Source organism: Canis lupus, chromosome 19 (genome assembly GCF_003254725.2).
Source record: "Canis lupus dingo isolate Sandy chromosome 19, ASM325472v2, whole genome shotgun sequence".
Taxonomy (NCBI): domain Eukaryota; kingdom Metazoa; phylum Chordata; class Mammalia; order Carnivora; family Canidae; genus Canis; species Canis lupus.
In genome coordinates, this window is record NC_064261.1 from 20,125,599 (window position 1) to 20,136,060 (window position 10,462).

The 10,462-nt window shown below is 40.4% G+C and overlaps 1 pseudogene; it reads left to right on the plus strand.

Annotated features, from left to right (window-relative positions):
* The first annotated feature begins 8,301 nt into the window (after positions 1 to 8,301).
* On the plus strand, positions 8,302 to 9,823 carry LOC112663828 (aspartyl aminopeptidase-like; annotated as a pseudogene).
* The last annotated feature ends 639 nt before the right edge of the window (positions 9,824 to 10,462 follow it).

The window sequence follows — 10,462 nt, forward strand, 5'->3', positions numbered from 1 at the left end:
TTTCTATTTACTTAGAATAATATTTGCTATACAGAATGACTCACCACTTTTCAGAAGTACACATCACAGTTTAATTTATTCCAGAAATATTTAGTGAGCACTGGCCAGATGCCCTTTTTGTAAGGAACTGTGCCACTTATTGAAGCAATGGAGCCACAGCGCTTCACCTCTAGGATCCCTGTCCGGACCAAGTCCGACAATCCAACATCAGCTGCAGTGCAAAGTGATACCTGCTGCAATAAAAGCTATTTACAAAATACTATGAAGAAGGGAGACAGCAAACATTTAGGAAGTCATGGTGGTGAATGAAATGAGCGTTTGAAGAAAATTTCATAGAGGAAGTGACCTTTGAGCTACATAGTCCTTGAAAGATGAGAATGATTTCATGAAGATAAGAAATACAGAAGGGTCACTCTGGAGACAGTGACATCAGACTAGCGAGAAAAGACAAAATTACAAAGGCCCAAAATAACCTTGCAGGAACTTTATGTACTCTAGTGCTACAATTCTCAAAGTGCGGTCTAGAAAATAGCAGAAAAGCATTCCCAGGAGCTTATTAAAAATGCCAAACCTCAAGCCTCACCCAGATCTCCAGAATCAGGGTCTGCATTTTAACAAGATCCCCTGGAAAGCTGTAAGCGCATGAAAATTTGAGAAGCATCACTCTAGAGCCAAGAGTAACTGGGGGAAAAATGATGTGAGAAATGAGGATGCAAAGACAAATAATGCCATGCAGTTTATACCGATCAGAAGGACTGAAGGGGTTCGTAGGCAAACAACTGATATGATTTCTGACTTATAAAGACAGTTCTAGTGGCCATGTGGAAATGTGTTTTTGTGAAGAGAGCATGGGACACAGGAAAATCAGCTATGGGCTATGATTACATAAGAATGATAGTTCCATCTTATTGAGTGCCTACTACATGTCAGACATCATGGCATAAACCTTATATTTTATATGTGTTGTTTTAATCTTCCCATAATCCCCATTCTGGAGGTGAGAATCAATATAAGAAAAGTTTTTTAAAAGTGTCCAAAGTCATGTGACAAGTAAGTTGCAGAAGAATTCTAACTCCCGCCTAATTTCAAAATGCAAGTTCTGTCTCCCAAATAGACCCCAAGTTCACCTACTTCATTTCATCACCACCCTGGCGTATGATACCACCATCTTCTGAATTACCTCGATAGTCTGCTATGAGCTTCTATTCTTGCTTACCATAATGTAATGCAGCAGCCCAAATGATCTTTTGTTAAAATATTTTTTAAATCATTTTTAAGTAATCTCTACACTCAATATGGGCCTCAAACTTACAACTCTGAGATCAAGAGCCACATGTTCTATTGACTGAGCCAGCCAGGAGCCCTGCAAATGATCTTTTAAAAACAGAAATCCTCTATTTAGCATCAAAAAATTGAATCAAATGCAAATTTTTTAACCAAAGTCCACAGGTCCATAATAATTTGGCCTGTGCCTATGTCTGAGATCTCATTTTGTGACAGACTCTCCCATCACTGTGTTCATCACACTGTACATTGAATAATATCAACTTTTTTCCCCTTTCAGGATTTTGCACTTCTGTTTTGCCTAGATCAGTCTCATCTCATTATTACTTAAATATTTTAAAAATATAATCAACTATTGAAAGTAAAAATGATAATGTAGTAGGGGCTTAATAACACACGTATAAGTAAAAAAAATGTATACATAAAATGCATGGTAGAAATAGCACAGGGAGGAAAGTAGTGGAAGTATATTAATTTGGAAGTTCTTTTTCTACATGTAAAGTATTAGAGTATCACATAGAGGTAGACTGTGAGAGGTTAAAGATGTATAATACATATGCTAAAATAACCACTAAAATAATATACCAGAGAGCTATAACTAATAAACTAACAAAGGAAGTAAAATGAAATCTCAATAAATTGAACTATCAGATTAACAATTTATTAGATAACAAAAATTTAAAAGAGGGGGAAGGAATATTAATATCTGATATGGCAAATTAGTTTTGGAATTTTATGATATTAATTTCTTGCTCTTAATGCACTGAATTATATTCACAATAATGTAATTTTTTCTCTACCTCCTATATTATGATCACTTCAAATCCCACAGTCAGTTATTTAAAAATATAAATCAATACATCTTATTATAGACTTCATTATATTTTAAGTTGCAATATTTGTTTCCAAGTATAATCAGGGTTTCTTCTTTTTGTCGTGATCCTCAAATATTCTTTTCTTTTAAAGATTTTATTTACTAAAAAAAAAAAAAAGATTTTATTTACTTATTCATGAGAGATACAGAGAGAAATGCTGAGACATAGGCAGAGGGAGAAGCAGGCTCCCTGCGGGGAAACTGATGTGGGACTCAATCCCAGGACCCCGGGATCACGACCTGAGCCAAAGGCTGATGCTCAATCACTGAGTCACCCACGCATCCCGATCCTCAAATATTCTTAAGCAATTCTCAAATTATCTCTACAGAAAATTTTAAAAATAGTCTCATAAAACAAAGTGAGGAGTTATACCCACCTTCCATATAATTTGACAGGAAGCTTCCTTAGTGGCATGAGGAATGCTAACTGACCATTCCCATTTCTTTTTCAGTAATTCAAACTGGAGAAAACAAAATGAAAGTCAAACAGCAGGAAATGTGATCCGTCCTTTCTAACTAAACCTTCTGTCACCTAAATTTGAACCTTTCCACTGACTGGTAGGTTACCTACATCATCAATTATCATTTCTGTTCAGGGATGAGACTAGATGTGTTCCTGGTACTTTCCTCAGAGGACTACTCAATCTACTGAATTAGCTGCCTTTATGCCAATTACCCAGAGTTAAGATTGGGGGACAGGTGCTGAAATTACCTCTCACATACTTATAGGGAATATACCTACTGGGAGGGGCACTCCATTTACCTGGTCTTAGGTTCCATGTGGAAGTTTATCTGCTGCAGTAACCTTTGTGACTTCTACTCCAACCAGATGAGTGACTTGCCAGACTCAGAATTTGAGGAGAATGAACCGGGTGGTTCAATGTAGTCCATTCCTCTCTCAGTGACCACCTGACCTTGGAAAGGATGCCTTGGGGCCAGCTCTCTGTGATGGAGAAAGGGATCTGCCCTAAGAGGGAGGCTTGTGCCAGGGGCAAAGGGGGTAACCTGTCTAAATTAGGGTGCACATACCAATTTGGTCATAGATCGTAAGAAATCCAAATTGTTATTTTATCCAGGTAAAAGTAATAGATCAATGAATAAATAATAATTTACCAATGAATAAATAACAATTAGTGGAGGCTTATATTATGAGAAGAAAAAATTGAGTTTTTGGGTTAAGAAAGGTAGAAATACTACTCAATGAACATATGGAATCCAGAAGCTAAGAGTTCAATTTAAAAGGACTATGACAGAATACTCTGAGATGCTAGAAATCAGATTTGTCTTTAATAAAAGTGATATATTAAGTGATGATTTTCTTCTCTCAAAATCCTGCATCTGTCTCTGGATTGGTTCCAGACTTAGAGTAAGGACAAAGGAGTAGTACTTATCGATCCAGTCAAATTCTGACACCTTGGTAATTTGGTAGGAAACCTTAAGGAATAAATAAGAGATGAATGAGGGAGGGAGCAAAATTGCACCGGAAATCACAGTGGTTTGATCAGGGCTGAGGATGAAGTGTGTTGGGCTATGTGGGCTTTGGATCCTGGGTGGGGCAGAGTCAGCAGGTAACTTGAGACTCTTTTGACAGTTCTCTCTGCCCTTGCAGGTGTGGCTAAGGTAGGGATTAGGTGTTTTGTTTTGTTTTGTTTTGTTTTTTTACAGCATTTTGGGGTGTAATATTTGCAGCTTTTATAGTGTTTTTGAGTCAAGTCTTTAAGCCTTCATTTCAAGGTCCAAAGGCAAACGTGTTGCATGACCTTAACATATGGCTGCTAACTGGGCCTGGTCTGCTTCCGAGCTATGTGTCACCAGCTCTGGGAATTCAAGTATATGGTCACTGTTCTTGGAAGAAGTGCATGTGGTTGCAGAATGCAGGGGTTGAGGGAAGCTGCATCTTTTCACAAGGCCCACTCCAGTCAAAAAGTCTTTAGGGGCAGATACAAATGCATCCCGGAGGTTTTTGTTGCCTACACAGCAAATAAATGATGAAGAAAGTGAGCAAAACAGAGGAAAAAGTTATGGAGAGCTCTTTGATGATAATTATGACTAACTAGAGTGTCAGACTGAAAGGATTTTTCTAAAGATTTTATTTATTTATTTAAGAGAGAGAAAGAGTACACATGCACACACAAGCAATGGGGAGGAGCAGAGGGAGAAGCAGACCATGGATTGAGCAAGGAGCCCAATGTTTAGGGCTCAATCCCAGGATCCTGAGATCATGACCTGAGCTGAAGGCAGACACTTAACTGACTGAGCCACCCAGTAGCTCCAGCGTGAAAGTTTTTAAAAAAGAATTATGTGATTTAGAAAGACTATTCTTATTCTAGTGTGCAGGATTTATTAAAGACAAGAAAACCAGCACGTAAAAGGAGGAGTGGAATGGCCATCATAACAGAACAGCTGTGAGGTAGCCAAGATGTGAGTTAATGTGATGGTATTTGGGATGAAAACTTGGACCCTGAGTGAGAGACCTGATAGGATTCAATGGGAGCATGGGCGGAAACAGTACAAAAATTTGAAGAGCAGTGCTTACATGGTACTCAGAGCAAGCAAAAGGGATCGTCGATATAGGGTGGAAGATGTCACAGACCTATGGGCTTTGAAAAGATGTATGTCTGATTGGAAATGTACAGAGAACACCTGGAAATGCAGAACCACAGTTTGAGGGAGAAACTAGCAGTGGAAATTTAACTATGGGAATCACAGAGGTTATGGTTAATTCAGAGAAAGGATATAAGTAGTAAGAGACAATATGGAACTTCATGATTACCCTAAGGACCTAGAAATTTAAAAAAAGAAAAGCCATGCAAATCAAGAAACAGCCTCTTAACAATAGAGAATAAACTGATGGGTACCAGAGAAGAGGTGGGTGGGGGATGGGTGAAATAGGTGATGGAGATTAAGGAGTGCACTTGCTATGATGAGCACCTATGAAAGTGTTATATGAAAGTGTTGAGTCACTATTTTGTATACCTGACACTAATAATTCACTGTATGAATAAAAACTTGGGGTGCCTGGGTCGCTCAATTGGCTCAAGTCATAATCTCAGGGTGCTGGGATCAAGCCCTACCTTGGACTCCCTGCTCAGCGGGGAACCGGCTTCTCCCTTTCTCTCTGCCCCTCACCCTGCTTACATTCTTTCCTGCTCTCTGTCTCTGAAACAAAGAAATAAAATCTAAAAAACAAATACTGGGGATCCCTGGGTGGCGCAGCGGTTTGGCGCCTGCCTTTGGCCCAGGGCGCGATCCTGGAGACCCGGGATCGAATCCTACGTCGGGCTCCCGGTGCATGGAGCCTGCTTCTCCCTCTGCCTATGTCTCTGCCTCTCTCTCTCTCTCTGTGACTATCATAAATAAATAAAAATTTAAAAAAAATAAAAAAATAAAAACAAATACTTAAAAAATAAAAATAATAAAATATATGCATAAGGGGAAAAAAGCCATGGAAGAAGAAAAGAAAGGAACAGTCAAGGAGGTGAGAAAGAAGCAACTGAGATTTATCACAAAATCCTATTCAAGAAGTATGGAAATTTCAAAATATACAAGATGCAGGAAAACATTCTGGGGAATTTAATGTACATCAAATGCTCAATGACATTCGTTTAGTCATACGTTCAACAGCTCTTATATTTCTTAACCTGTGCCCAATACTGTGCAAGGTCCGGGGCAGAAAGAAAAACCAGCTCAGATCCTTCCTTCTTGGAGCTTAGAGTGTAGTAAGAGAAACGGTTATTAATCAACTGATTGTACCGTAAATAATTATCAACTACAATGAGCGCACTGTATGGAAATCCAAGGCTGTAAAAACCAGAATGCACAATAGAGAAATCTTACCTATTCTGGGAGAATATGAAAGGTAAAGGATGGTTTCTTTGGGTCTTGAATATACTTGATAGCCTCATCTGCAGAAATCCTCTAGCGCTGCTACTTTGGACTCCAAAGCAAAGAGTGACATCATTGTTGTCATCATTAAAAAAAAAGAACATGAAAAACATACCATCTACATTTCCTAGCAAAAAACGACAAATGACAATTTTGAAAGAAAAGCGATTTTAAAGATTTTTTTTAATAATAAGTTCATTGTTAAGACATTTTGTACCAATGTTTATAAGGAAAAGACATCATCAAAACAATGTGTGGGAACATTCTAAATTATTTTTAATAATATTTGACATATTATATGACTGTCATAAAAGGAAATGTGTATTTTGGCTTTGATTCCTGGTATAAAAATTCACCCCTGAAACAAATATTTTCCTTTGGAAATCAATATTTTGGTTCTCAGGACTCAAGCAAAGACTTTGGATATTACCTTCTTTTATAATGACTGTGAGGACAGAAATCTGGGAAAGCAGAACACCATGCCAACAACCATTGATCAAACACTTATCGATATTCCCATGCAGCTCATGGCAGTTAAATGCAGAGATAAAGTTATCTCAAAAAGAAGATGAAAAGCAAAGGCATTAAGACTTCATCCATGCAATAAAAGAAACTTGAACTCGGATTCACCTAAGAATCAAGAAGTCACGTTCAGAAATTTGAGCAGTGTTTGTCAGGAAACAATTTTGATGCAGATTAAAATGTTATGCTCATAACCTTGGGGTTGTATTATTATTATTTCAATATTACTATTCATTTCTTTAAGCATAAATTAGACTCCTTTTAGAAATTTTCTTGGGAAACGGTCTTCCCAAGTTTCAAAGGCATTAAAAGTTTGTTCATGTAGTTTCAGATTTCACATTGCACATGATCTTCAACAAACTAGTACTTGTTGAGATTTGGTGTAATATTAAAGAAGAATATCCACAACTGTCTGAAAAAGTTATTAAAATGTCCCTCCCTTTTCCAACTATTCTTGTGTATGAAGCCGAGTTTTTTTTTTTCATATACTCCAACCAAAACGCCACACTGTAAGAAACTGAATGCAGAAGCAGATTAGAGAATCCAGCAGTCTTCTGCTAAACCATACATAAAAGACATTTACAAAACTGGAAAATGGTGCCATTCTTCTCAGTATATTTTATTTTATTTTGGAAAAACTATGTGTGTTAACATGTAATGGGTATTCACTGTATTTTTAAATGAATTAATAAATATTTCAAAGCTATCTCAGATTAAATATCTAATGTGATTAATCCATAGATAGAAACAAAAGGTCTTTGGGGGTCTTCAATAATTTTTAAAACTGCAAAGTACTCCTGAGATTCTGAGTAGGAACAATTTCTGTTGACCATGATCCCTATTTGTTATCTTGGATCATTCCTGGACTGCTTTAAACAAAACATACTTCTTACAGTTTAGGATTAAACTGTAACTTTCACTGAGTTGTTTACCTCAACACCATGGCTAACGTAGTAGTGCCAAGGAAAGAACAGAGAATTTGCACTTACAGAGATTGCAGAGGACAGGAGGAAATCATTGTCAAACTATACACTACCTATGCTGGGACTATAATGTGTCTGTTATTTGAAATGGAAAATAGCTATCTTTCTTCCTCATTATAAAGAAATCATTAAAAATCTAAGTCAGTTCTATAAATATCCCCAAATTTATCCATCAGCCAAAAATAGCATTCACATTTTGGTATGTTTTCTCTCAGGTATTTTTTTCATATTGTAGCATTTGCATGTGTGCGTGAATGTGTGTGCATGTCTAAGGAAGAAATAATCCATGTGTAAACTTAGCTACAAGAGATCTAGGATAAAAAGTGTGAGCTTGGAAATCTCTGGTTTCCAAAAATCACTGGGGTCAGAATAAGAAAGCTATCATATAATTAGTGTTAATCCCACTAAATCAAATGTAAACTGCCCTATATATTACTACAAGAAAATTAAGTTTGAACACCTAACTCTGGGAAACGAACAGGGGGCGGTGGAAGGGGAGGTGGGCGGGGGGTGGGGGTGACTGGGTGATGGGGGGCACTTTGCCGGATGTTATAGCATAACACTGGGTGTTATGCTATATGTTGGCAAATTGAACTCCAATAAAGAAAATAAAAATAAATAAAAATAAAAAAATACGTTTGAAATCTAAATTATAGCTGAGAAACAGATCGGACATTAAACTGTTTTCCACCTAAAAACTTTAGGGATCTTAATATACAGAAGCCATTCTACTAATCATATCAAAATGCTAGTATGAGAGGACGCGGGCACACGGGTGGGGTCCTGCAGGTGGCCGTGACCTGGAGGGCCCGCAAAGAGGCGGTGCAGGCTGCGGCCCGGGAACTCCTCAAGCTCGTGAACCGGAGTCCCCCTCATTTCCACGCGGTGGCCCAGTGCCGCAGCCGCCTCCTCCAGGCTGCCTTCCATGAACTCAAAGAGACGGAGAGCTGGGATATCAAGCCGGAGAGCAAGTACTTCCTGCCCGGGAGCTCCTCCACGATCATCAGATCATCGCTTGTGCTGTGGGAGGCCAGGGTGTTCCTGGCAATGGTTTCAGCCTCACCGGGGCCCACCCGGACAGTCCCTGCCTCCGGGTGCAACGGCGCTCCCGCCGTAGCCAGGTGGGCTTCCAGCAGGTTGGCGTGGAGACCTCTGCTGTGGGATCTGGAGCACCTGGTCCGACGGGGACCTGACCTTGGCTGGACGCGTCCTTGTCAAGTGCCCTCCCTCAGGCCGGCTGGGTCAGCGGCTGGGGCACGTGCACCGGCCCATTCTCCCCATCCCCCACCTGGCCATCCCTCTGCCGTGAAATGTCAACGAGAACTTTGGGCCCCACAGGGAGCTGCCCTTAGTCCCCATTCTTGCCGCAGCTGTCCCGGAGGAGCTGGAGAAGGGGACTCCTGAGCCTGGGCTTCTCAATGCTGCAGATGACCGCCACCACTCCTTCTCATGTCCCTTCTGTGGCCCCTCTGGGACTGAGCCCCGAGGAGATCTTGGAGGTGGAGCTGGGCCTTGCTGGCACGCAGCCTGCGGTCCTGGCTGGTGCCTATGAGGAGTTCATCTTTGCGCCTGGCTAGACAATCTGCACAGCTGCTTCTGTGCCCTGCAGGCTTTGATCGACTCCTGTGTGGCCCCTGCCTCTTTGGCCCTGGAGCCCCACTGTGCATGGTCGCTCTCTATGACAACGAAGAGGCGGGCTCCGAGGGTGCCCAGGGGGCTCAGTCACTGCTGAGAGCTGGTGCTGCGCCGCATCTCGGCCCCCTCCCAGCACCTGACGGGGGTCGAGGAAGCCATCCCCAAATTCTACATGATCAGCGCAGACGTGGCTCACGCCGTGCACCCCAACCACCCAGACAAGCACGAGGAGAACCACAGGCCCCTCTTCCACAAGGGCCCTGTGATCAAGGTGAACAGCAAGCAGCGCTGTGCCTCGAATGCGGTTTCCGAGGCCCTGATCTGACAGGTGGCCAACAGTGTCGGGGTGCCCCTGCAGGATCTCATGGTGCGGAATGCCTCTCCCTGTGGGACCACCATCGGACCTCTCTTGGCTTCTCGGCTGGGCCTGCAGCTTCTAGATTTAGGCAGCCCCCAGCTGGCCATGTACTCCATCCAGGAGACCGCCTGCACCTCAGGAGTCCTCCAGACCATCAGCCCCTTCCAGGGCTTCTTGGAGCTCTTCCCTTCTCTGAGCTGTAACCTCTTAGTGGATTGAGGCCTCTTGGAAAGACTTCTCTTACACTTGAGAAGTTGTCAACTGAGCTGAAGCTAGATTATTAAAGTGGATTTTTCGCATAAATAAATGGAAAGAAAAGAAAGAAAGAAAGAAAGAAAGAAAGAAAGAAAGAAAGAAAGAAAGAAAGAAAGAAAGAAAGAAAGAAAGAAAAAATGCTATTATGAGTTAGAATAAGCACAAGTGAATTGCCACAGTTCTATTCTGGTATTTGGTATTATAAAGAATGCCTGTATTTAAAAAAAATGCTTGTATTTTAAAAATCTCATCTTACTGGACCTCTACCTTATCTACCAAATTTGGCCTTAAAACCTTGCTTAAAAAAGTAATGTAATCCTATACATTCACCAACATTTAAGTCTTGTGAAAGGTAGGAAGTAATTAGTATCAAATGTTTCTTAAAGACCATCTGCTTTTAATTTTTCCTCAGCTGTCTTATCCACTTTCACTATGGAAAATATTAACTTTCCACAGATTAGGCATGATTGAAACAATTTTTAAGAGGGGAGAAGAATTGGTAGAACTATTATACAATAAAGTTGAAATGAGAACATCTCAAATATGCAGGTGAGTGCTTTTTTTCTTAACTACTTTGCAAATGTTTCAACTCAATGCTTTTTATTATATGACTGCTCGCCTAAAAAAGGAAATAAATATTCATGTGGCCTTCTGAATTATTTTATG